Source organism: Peromyscus eremicus, chromosome 5, assembly GCF_949786415.1.
Source record: "Peromyscus eremicus chromosome 5, PerEre_H2_v1, whole genome shotgun sequence".
NCBI lineage: Eukaryota > Metazoa > Chordata > Mammalia > Rodentia > Cricetidae > Peromyscus > Peromyscus eremicus.
Genome location: NC_081420.1, coordinates 82,280,809 through 82,292,374, shown reverse-complemented (window position 1 = coordinate 82,292,374; position 11,566 = coordinate 82,280,809). Strand labels below are relative to the sequence as shown.

The window sequence follows — 11,566 nt, the reverse complement described above, 5'->3', positions numbered from 1 at the left end:
CCAGCACCACGAGAAGATCTGACACCTTCTTCTGGCAAGGATCAGGGAGGACAATTCATGGTGGAAAGCAGGTACCCACACAGATGTACATATACACATAAATAAAAATAGTCTTGAAGAAGAAGAAGAAGAAGAAGAAGAAGAAGAAGAAGAAGAAGAAGAAGAAGAAGAGGAGAAAAGAAGAAGAAGAAGAAGAACAACCACCTTTCTGAGGAGCTTGGAGAATACCACTTCCCTGTTCAGTGGGCAGGGTCTGTTCAGGGTTCCACTATCAGAAAACAGTTCAGGACTGATAAGCCTGCTCAGCATAGGTAAATTGATTGGTTCATATCTGAGCTTTTCCACGACTTCAAAAAGCCAGAGCCCCAAGCAGCAGCCAATACTCAATCTGCTTCCAATTTGCACATTCTAAACACAACCCAGCTTTAAGGTAATGGCATGATAAAAAAAAAAAATGCTCTTACAAAAATCTGCCTTTTATAGATGTCTTCAATTTTCTGGCTCCAGATAAATCAGAATCATCTAGAAAATAGCTCTCTTTTGAGTAGTTTGGTTTTTTTTTTCCACCACTGTTTCTAAGAAAATATGAGATTTCACTCCTAAATTGACAGAGTGTCAAGTTGGTTACATTCCATGTCTTCGGTCCTAATTCAGTGTGGAAGAAGAGAACGAAGAAGGAGCGATGTGTTGCCTGAACATCTGGGCAGCAGGGAAGAAAACGTGGGGCGGATAGAACTCTGCTGTCAAGGAAATGGCACAGTGCTGCTGCTGCTGCAGGGAGTCTGGCACCCCCGTCACAGCTGCTGGGGTGGAACAGGATGGGGATGTAAGAGTGACGGGGGGGGGGGGGGGGGGGGGGGGGGAGGGGGGGGCGGGGGGGCGGGGGGATGGATACGCTGTGGGGACTGGAAATGGTAAGGCTACTGGTGACAGTTGCTCCTTCTCTACTTAGGAGACGAGTGGGGAGCCAGCAGGAGCTTTGTGTTGTCATGCTCTCCGATAACTGTCTCTGTCTTGTGACTTATATTTCCCTGAAGGTCGTCCCTATATTCCATCACCTGTGCCTCCTCTCTCACCTTTCACCTCCACGATCAAAAGCAGCCCTCAAGAAAAGTTCTTTTAATGAGGCCTGCATGGATGATGAATAAAGTGAATCCAGTTTTGTGACATTGTTCCTGGAGGATGCCACCAAATGTCACCAAAAGGTGACTGACAATAGAAGTCCAGCTTGGTGAATCTATGAGCCGATTGGTGTTAATTACAGGACTATGAGTGAAGAGTTACTTTCAAGAGCTTGGGTGACTCAAGGGCACAGCTGAATCATCACAGCCTATGCCAGCCTGGGTGACAACTCACAAAAGTTAGAACCCTGGAGCTCTCTGTACATTCTATAGGCAGATTGACAAGACATAGAGTCTTCTTGCCTAAGCAGTCCTCAACGCTTATATAACCTTGGAGATAGAGGGGTTTTGTGACCCTGATAAATTTCAGGGACTTCCTGAGACTTGTGAGTTGCTTGTTTCCTGAATCTTAATTCCAGGATTAACACTTCATTTGGAAGGAAATTGCTACATACCAACTCTGTGAACATATATGCACACATATTGCTGTTAATTTGTACTTATCAATTTGATGGAACTTAGACTCACCATGGAAACAAATCTCTGGACATGTCCTTGAGGAAGTTTTCTAGATTAAGTTAATTGAGGTAAGAGGACCTCCTCTAAATGTGTGTGGCATTATTTCATGAACTGGGGTGGTGGACTGAATAGAAGGTGAGCTAAATATCAGTATTCATCTCTCTCTGCTTCCTGACTGTGGACATAATCCTCCTGCTCCTGCCACCAAGCTTTCATCTCCATACTTGATTGATCCTCAGACTGTGAGCCCAAACAAACCCTTGCTTTTTAAAGTTGCATTGTCAGGTATTTTACCATAGAAACGAGTCAACACGGCACTGCTCAACAGTTGCTGAATTGAACTGTGCTTAGCACTGGGGACCCTGGACAATGTTCAAGTGGTCCTTCCTGCAGAATGAGAAGGGGCGGTCGACACTGACATTGTTTTCACAGGTCCTATTTCCCATAAAATGTGCAATAGATTTATAGATGGTTGGGTAATAGAAGAAAATCATTTCAGTCCCATGGCTATCCATGGGAAGAAGTTGGTGCATCCACTGACCTCTCAAACTGTTTAGCTGTTGGAAGACAGTTCAGTCAATAAAGTATTGCCTTAACAGCACAAAGACCTGTGTTTGAGTCTCAGAACCCACATAAAAAGCAAACCACAATGGTTGAAGTTTAAAATCCTAGCACTGGGGAGGTGGAGGCAGGTAGATCTCTGGGTTTTGACAGTCAGCTGACCTAGCCACTGGGTGAGTTTCTGGCCAGTGAGAGATCCTGTCACCAAAAATAAGGGGTGGGCGCTGAAAAGAAGGCTCAGTGGAAAAAGCATTTGCTGTATAAACGTGAGGATCTGAGTTCAAATCCCCAGCACTCATACAAAAAGCATGAACATACACACATTAAAAACCCAACATTCACCCAAATGCTAGTGTTCATGAGTGCGCGCGCGCACACACACACACACACACACACACACACACGGAGGATACAGGACAACCTTTGGTGTTTTTCCTCAGGAGCTGTTAATCATTTTTTGTTCCAGGCAGGCTCTCTCCTATTTACATTGTGCATGGTCCATGGTGGACACTGTGGGTACAAAGATTCCAGCCAGCACTGAACGTCTTGTATGAATACGTTGGGGCAAAGGGCCCAGAGCACTGAAAGCCTGCTTGCTTTTTTTATTCCTGTGAATCAAAGTAGTTTTCTTTTTTGTTTGTTTGTTTTTGTTATTGTCTGCAATTTGTAAACATTTGGTGTCCTTCATTAGACCTAAGCCCTGGAAGAGCACACATAGTCTTTTGCTCTTCGGGGCCCACATTAGTGTTCGGTGTCTGCCTGTGGCTACACTTTCAGTCTTAAGGCAGGCTGCTGCATCAGGAGAGCCCAGAGGTACTCCGAGGACAAGCTGTAGAAATGAGGCCACAGTGCTCTGTCCATAAAAAGCTCTAGTGCAAAACACTTCCCACGAGGCGCCAGTGGAAGGCTCAGGACTGAACGAGCCTTCTCCATCAGCAGAGATCACAGCAGTATCTTTAGTCGGAGGAAGTGCAGAAAGCTGTAGGAGGCACTGGCCATGCCAGCCTGTTTACAGCCGGGATACAAGCCCCGGAAACAGAACAGAGAGATGCCTCTGTACCCAAGCCTCCAGCCTGTGAGTCAGAACCCCTCTTGAAGACATGAGGCTGGGCAAGGATCAGGGGAAACAATTCATGGTGGAAAGTAGGTCTCAATTTTAAACTTCAAAACCTGCTCTCATACTGACCTTTCTTTCTATGTATTTTGTTTTTTTTTTTTTTTTGAGACAGGGTTTCTCCATGTAGTTTTGGTGCCTGTCCTGGATCTTGATCTGTAGACCAGGCTGGCCTCGAACTCACAAAGATCTGCCTGGCTCTGCCTCCTGAGTGCTGGGAATAAAGGCATGTGCCACCGCTGCCCAGCTTGTATTTTGTTTTTAAATTCTGTGTATCAGTCATTTTTCTGCATGTATGTGCATTGTGTGTGTGCCTGGATCCCATGGAGTACAGAAGAGGGTACTGAATTTAACTGGAACTGTAGTTATACATGGTTTCTAACTGTCATGTGGGTGCTGGGAGCCAAGCCTGACTCTTTTGCAAGATCAGCAACACTCTTAACCACTGAGCAACCTTCCAGCTGGTTACACTGACTTTCCATAAGTGGATTTTAAAAAATTGTTTTCAGGTGTTAGGGATATGATCCAGGGAATAACGTGCTCTCTAGGCCCGGATGCAGACCCAAGTTTGATTCCCAGAACCAGCATAAAAAGCCAGACATGGTAAGACAGCATGGATTCCTAGGACTGGGGAAGTGGAGACAAATTCCTGGGGCTTACTGGCCAGCCAGACTAGCTTACTTAGTGAGTTTCAGGCCATTGAGAGAACCTGTCTGAAAAGAAAAAAACGGTGAAATGTGAACAGCTTCAGAGGTTGTCCTCTGTTCTCTCCATTTGTACAAATGTGAACACACAAGCATTGTTTCACGACTCCAGTGTACATACAGAGAAAGATAACCCTGAAAAATGGACAGCTAGAATTCACACAGTGACATACCCATAATATAGTGAACTCTAGGACATTTTAATGGACTGACTCCCTTGGTGGAGTCCCTTAAATTTCAAATAATGTGTAATTATAGAGCGCTCAGCACTGACATCTCAGTTCACTGCCCCAAATTTGCCTCTCACTGTTCCATTCAGAGTGTCCCTACCTCCCTCCCTTCTCCATGGCTGCATCCTCTCACCGTTCCATTCACAGTGTCCCTACCTCCCTTCCTTCTCCCCTTCTGCATCCTCCATGAGGCTGAGCTCGCAGGCTAGAAAAAACTTTTTTTTTTTTTTTGGTTTTTCGAGACAGGGTTTCTCTGTGTAGCTTTGCACCTGTCCTGGACTCACTCTGTAGCCCAGGCTGGCCTCGAGCTCACAGAGATCCGCCTGCCTCTGCCTCCCAAGTGCTGGGATTAAAGACGTGCGCTGCTGCCACCACCACCGCCCGGCCTAGAAACCCCTTTGGCACCGTGTCTTATTCCCAAGGTGGCTTGCACAGGTAGGCAGTGGTAAGGTTCTGGTGGAGCAAGTGAATGGTGCGGACTTGTACCAGGTTTGTAGCTAAGCCAAGATGACAACGGGTCTGAAGTGAGTCTCTCCTAAGCCTGAAGTTCCCAATACCACAGATGCCCATATGAAAATAGTTTCTGATGGATCCTGGGCAACTACCTTGCAAACTGCTATAAATTCCAGTCTTTGGTGTGTGTGTGTGTGTGTGTGTGTGTGTGTGTGTGTGTGTGTTGTTTTAGAGACAGTGCCTTGCCACATAGCCCAGGCAGGCTGGCTTTGAACTCCCAACTCCTTGTCTCATCTTCTTGAATTCTAGACTTCTTACCTCATTTCTAAAGGACAGGGGAAACCTTGGTTCCTGCTTTGCAGAATGGGATGAAAACATCAACCCGATTTCCCTTCCAAGCCTTGAGCTTGGTCCGGTGCTACTGTACTGGGTAAAAATCTCAGGTTTGGTTGCCCAGAGTAAGTTTCTCAGCAGATGATGCAGGAAACAGCCCAGGAGACTCTAGGTTCCACATTTAAGTGCCTGGGAAGCCCACCCAGAGGCACAACCCTCCTAGGTGGCTCTCCAGACTGGCTTCTTGGGGCACAGGAAGCCCTTATAAGGTAGAGGGTGGAGCTAGAGCCTAAGAGCTCTCCAGGGACCATTCTGAAGATGAGCGGAGGGAAGGAGATTGAGTTCACGTCCTCACTGCGGCGGACAGAGTGTCGAGAGGAAGGCTGTGGTGGCTGGAGACTGGGCATGGCCATCTCGTGATGTCTGTGGACTCTGGATAGCAGTTAGGATGAGAAGGGGAGAGAAAAAGAGAGCTACAGGCAGGCTGCTCAGGCCTCCTGGACCTTCTACATCATTTCAGTACATCACTTCTGTGAAGTCAAGCTCTTTCCCGCCCACTTCTTTTGGGCTCCCCAGTGGGAACCAGCACGGCTGACTCACTGACTTCTGCCTTGTGTTCTGTCCTTCACAGAGAAAGGAGTTCTTCTCCAAGTCACTTCTTTAATTTGGAAGCATTTCAGACCCAGAGACTTATTTCCCTAAAGAGAAGAAAGAGACACCTTCAAAGAGCCAGGAAGGCTTATGGAAGGGATGTGGAAGGGAGATGCCTGCTGCCTTTGTCTGAAGGACAATCACCTGGGTGGGAGGGGAGGCTGTGGGGAGTTGGGAAGCAAAGAGGCACACACCCAAGCCACTCCACCGGCCCTGACATAAGCCAGGAGCAGATGTCATTGCTGGAATATGCCAAGGATGCCTGCTTTCATCTGTATAATCTGCAAAGCTCCCGAGCACCCTTCACTTCCTGCCCTCCTGACAGGGCTGAGAGGTTAGCCAGGCCTCTGTTGTCACCTACAATGAACAACCTGCCCCCACTGCACCTCCAGAGCAAGCTGCTCCAATTCCTAATCATGTGTGGATTCCATCACATTCTGGACAGTTTGCCTACAGTATCCACACAGGTCAGGAAGTGCTGATAAACTATGGGAGGAGAGGAGTTGGGAGCGGAACTTTGATACTATTTTACTGTCCATCTACTCATCTATACATCCCCCCCGTACCGTTTATCTTTTTCACTTTGGCTTGCTATATACTTAATGCAATCACTCTTTCAAAACTGAAACTATGGCTACTGTAGATCACTCTCTGGGCTGCTGAGTCTTATACATCAGTTCAAGATGGAAAAGAAGCTGGTTTCTAGACCACTTGTTGGGGTCTATCTGCCACCAGCAGGGATGGGGGTGGGGGCACAGGCTTTATAAGGTTACACTGACCACACCAGGCTCACTGCTTCCGGCTGGACAGAAGCCTCTGGCTCTCCTCTTCACAGGATGCAGGCTTTTCTCTTGGGGTTCATCTTTGGGGAGCTGAGGTGCTGCACTGAGGCCGAGAGACTGGCTACAGTTTTGTATCTGAATGGAGATGGATGAAGACAACAGCAGCCTTTGGTTTTTGTGTTTTCTTGCTGCAATAAAATACCTAACAAGAACAATGACTTAAAGAAGTGTGTGTGTGTGTGTGTGTGTGTGTGTGTGTGTGTGTGTGTACCCACACGTGCACACACTGGTGCACATGTATGCACAAGTAGGCTAGAGGTTATCCTTAGATGCCATTTCTCTGGAGTCTCCTGCTTTATTTTTTTTTAGATAAGGTTTGTCATTGGGACCCAGGGATCACAATTAGGCTGGCCTGGCTGGCCAGTAAGCCCCAGGGATCACTGTCTTTGACTCACCAGCTCTGGGATTACAAGTCCATGCCACCATGCTATCTTTTTACTCAGGTTCCCAGGATCAAACGCAGCTCTCTCTACTGGCCCAGCCAACCCTTTTCCAAGTGAGCCGTCTCCCTCAGCCCAGGAAGGAAGACCTTACTGAACTCCCAACTTCACTGAGGGGGACAAGCGACTGCTGGGACTTCTATGTGGTGCTGGGGTCTTGCATTTTGCCCTGTTACATCTTGGTGGGTCAGAAAGTAGATACTTCAGACATGAATCCCTGAACCTGTGCCAGCACATGTCATGTTTATAGTCCTTTCCTTACTGTCACACGTGCCTCTCAGCTAGGCCTGTGTCCAAAAGACTCGTCAGCCTTCCCAAGCAGCACCATTAACTGGGGACCAAGTATTCAAATGCATCATGACTCTGTGAGGGACATTTTATGTCTGTACCTATCATAGATTCTCACCCATTACTTTCCTGTATATCTCTTTCAGGAGTCATGGAAGAAGTGGGTCAACATTTAGATGTCCCAGTTCCCTTCTTCACATAGTTTATCAATACTCCCTGTCTTAGTTAGGGCTTCTATTACTTTTATAAAACACCACGGCCAAAAGCAACTCAAGGAGGAAAAGGTTTATTTGATTTCAAGCTTGTAGTCCAGGGAAGTCAGGGAAGGAACTCAAGAAAGGAACCTCGAGGCAGGAACTGAAGCAAAGGCCACGGAGGAGTGCTGTTTACGGGCTTGCTCCCTTCAGCCTGCTTTCTTATAGCATCCAGGACCACTAGACTAGGAATGGCACCACATGTAGTGAGCTGGGCTCTCCCACATCAATCATTTATCATTGATCATCAAATCCAGAAAACGTTCCCTAGCTTTGCTCACAGGCCAATCTGGATGGGGAATTTGCTCAACTGAGGTTCCCTCTTCCCAAATGATTCTAGCTCATATCAAGTTGACATAAAACTAGCCAGCAACACTTCCCAACTCTGTGTGAACGTTGTTAGCAAAGTGCCTAAAACACAACAGAATTGATGGAATCCACACACTATCAGCAATTGAAATTGCCTCCTCTGGAGGACTGTTGTAGGTGACAACATAGACCTGGCTAATCCCTCAGCTGTGTCAGGAGGACAGCAAGTGAAGGGAGCTTGGGAGCTTTGCAGATTATAGACAGGAAAGTAGGCATTGTTAATTGAGATGGAAAGATCGGCCCACTGTGGGTGCCACCATTCCTTAGGCTGAGACTGCAGGCTGTATAGAACGGAGAAAGGGAGCTAAGCATAAGTGCATGCCACCCTCTGCTTCTTGATAATAGACATAATATGACCAACTCCTTCAGGCTCTGTCACCATAACTTCCTTACCATGATGGACTATACTCCAGAAATAGAGAAAATAAGCCCTTCTTTCTAAGTCCTTAGGACTTTAATCACAACAACAGAAAAAGTAACTAAGACACAATCTTTTGTTGCTTTTTTTTTTTTTTTTAACATTTTGCAGGAAGAACCCTGCCCTCTGCGGCTGTGGTACCTGTTAGCACAAGCCTCTCTTTATGGGCCTGTCAAGGGGCTGTCAGACGTTCCACACCTATTGGCTTACAGAGAAATCGCTGCTAAGGGCCAGTCCCAGACAGTGTGGGCATGTGTGTGTGTGTGTGTGTGTGTGTGTGTGTGTGTGTGTGTGTGAAGATGTTCAGCTCTGAAGAGCCAGTGGGTAGGGTGACACCCAGGTTGCTCATCGTATGGGGCTAACAAGAGTTTAGGAAGTTTCCAGAGTCCACAGGGGAGGGTGGGGAAACTCACACCTACATGAGCTTACACCCTGTGCCCACTTTTCCCCTACCCATGCTGCCTTGTTCCCTCTCACACCCAGTTGTTCCTTCAGCACACACCCCTGCTCCCCCTCCACCCTTCCTTGGTCCTCCCCACCCCACCTCCTTCCTCCCTACCTTCTTTGGTTCCCTCCTGTTTCACCTGCTTCTTCTTTACACCTCCTGCACTTTCCAGTTCTCAGGGTTGGACTCTCAGCTTGCCCACGATCGGGCAGTAGGTGGCTATGAGTCCACAGGAAAGGGATACTGTGGAAAAGAATCCACACCTGTGCACTAATCCTTTGTCCTGAGCTATTGACTGCCCACGTGGTACAAGTACAAACACGAGGCTGCTTATTATAAATCTGACTGAAGTTGTAATGGAACCCAGGTAAGGTATTTAAATACAGATGGGTAGAACTTTCTCCAGCGCACACACACAGGGGCTCCTGTGTGGCTCCCTACTGCACACAGACTAAGATTCCTGTCCCTGCCCATGGGCCCTGCGTTTCCACCTCCTCTACTCTCCTGGACCCTCCACCCACTTGTTCACAAGTCAGTTTCATCCTACTTGGCAACAGTGGCCCTTGCTCTTCCTTTGCCTGGATGGTGGTACCAGCACACCTTCACAGTCTGCCTTCTTCTCTCTGACAGGATTCTTCTTTAGACCCCCCAGCTCCCCGGTCCCTTTATGTAAAGCTCATGTACTCCCTTTACCCCCTGCCCACTCCCCTGCCCGCCCCCCTGCCCGCCCCCCTGTTCACCATCAGGTCATTCTATTCCATGTATCTGCATTCTTAGCATTCATCACAATGGAAACTGATCACATCATTTGTTTGTGTTTTGTGTCTTCTGACCTTAGGTGACTTGTACCTTTGCTTGTGGACACTGAGGCTTTTCAAGGCACTTCCAAGCCTCACTCTAGAGCAATGCCCAGAACAGACTTCCCTGTAGGGAGTGACTGCTGTATGGGGAGCTGCTGTGAACTTGATGGGACATGGTGGGTACCCCATGTCACTGTTGGAAACAGCGGGTCAAGTGACTGGGACTATTTGTCTACAGTTGTGTAACTGTTGAGTGACGGGATGCTGGCATTCATGGGAAGGACTGCCAGTAGCCCAGGGCAGTGGTACCAGGGAGAACAATTCAATTGGAAAGGGTGAATCAGGCACCAGAAGAATTTGTCACTCAGGCTCAGGGCTTAGGCCTGGTTACCTGTCAGTTTAGAACTTCAGAGAGCTAGTGACCATTTAGGAAAGCCTGGTCCTGAAAGAATCAGGGCCACAAGGTCAGGACAGGACTGGCCAAAAGTCTAACAGACAGGTCTGTAGTTTTTTTTTTTTAACTCTTTGGGGGCCTGCCACCCAGCTCCCAAATAAATACATAAAGACTTATTCTTACTTATGAATGCCCAGCTTTAGCTTGGCTTGTTCTAGCCAGCTTTTCTCATTTAAATTGTACCATTTCTCTTTAACTGCATTTTGCCTCTGGGCTTTTTACCTTTTTTTCTCCCTATGTCTTCCTTTCCTTCTTACACTGTGGCTGGCTGTGTGGCTGGGTGGCTGTGTGGCTGTGTGGCTGGGTGGCTGGGTGGCTGTGTGGCCAGCCCCTGGCGTCCTTCCCTCCTCCTTTTCTGACTCCTTGCCCCCTCGCTCTCTTCCCTAGATTTCTCTTCTCATTCACTCTCTCTGCCTGCCAGCCTCACCTGTCCCTCTCTCCTGCCTAGCTATTGGCCATTCAACTCTTTATTAGACCAATCAGGTATTTCATACAGGCAAAGTAACACAGCTTCACAGAATTAAACAAATGCAACATAAAAGAATGCAACACATCTTTGCATCATTAAACAAATATTCCACAGCTTAACACATCTTAAACTAATATCCCCCAACCCAGGTCCATAATGAGGCCATCACAGAAACCCTTCATGGTCTGTGATCTGGGTCTGGTGACTCCGGATAACGTGGTCCCCACAAAGAGAAGAAGGAAGTGGGAACTTCAGAGTGGCATGCCACACTTTTGAAAGCCCAGGTGTTCCTCTGACTTCCTTGGCTGGCTTCTTGCTGTTAATCTTCTCCTCTCCCCGCCCCCAACAACACACACACACATACACACACACAGTGTTCTCCCCATTCTCAGCCACAAGTTCCCATGTGCATCTGAGGTCTGGAATGATCAACCAAAGAGTTACCATCTATTAAAGCCATCGTCATAGGAAACAGTGTACTGTTTACAGGACAAATGAAATCAGAGCCAATAATGGCATCATCATCCTTGTGCTCGTGTGGTAGCAGAAGGACGGGGCTCGAGAGTCAGAGGCAGGCCTTATGCATGCACTCGTGGAAGCAAGAGGTCCATGCCAGCGTTACCCCATTCATGCTCCACCCAGTTTGTTTGTTTGCTTGTTTATTTTTGAGGCAGCACCTCTCAATGAACCTGGAGTACCCTGATTCAGCTAGACTGCCTGGCCAGTAAGCCCCAAGGAGCCTCCTTTACTGTCTCCCTGGTGGCAGGGTTACAGGTTCCCAGCAACACTGTATCTGACCTTTTACACAGCGTTGGGGATCCAAACTCAGGTTCTCATGCCTGCTGGCATTCTACTGAGTGAGCCATCTCCCCGTAATGGAGTCTTGTTTTGTCCCGCTGTGGTGTCCAAGGGTTGGTTGGGTAAAAATATTCCTCTTCCTGGGTTGAAGTCTCCAAAATTATGATCAGGCAGGAAGGTCTCCGGTGTTCAGCAACAAATCTGTCAGTTGGGCTGTCAGCCCTTGTCTGTAAATTCTCTGTAAAGAGTGCACAATTGAACTCATTTTCTGTCCACGCCGGGGCCAGCTCGCGGCTGCTGCTG

The 11,566-nt window shown here is 47.7% G+C and overlaps 1 long non-coding RNA gene across 1 annotated transcript; it reads right to left on the bottom strand.

Annotated features, from left to right (window-relative positions):
• Positions 1-5,154: 5,154 nt before the first annotated feature.
• On the bottom strand, positions 5,155-9,450 carry LOC131910594 (uncharacterized). Its single transcript, XR_009379176.1, has 3 exons — positions 9,343-9,450; positions 5,636-5,733; positions 5,155-5,467 (listed from the first exon to the last, which is right to left on the bottom strand). It is a non-coding gene; the product is annotated as an uncharacterized LOC131910594 (long non-coding RNA).
• Between the last annotated feature and the right edge of the window lie 2,116 nt (positions 9,451-11,566).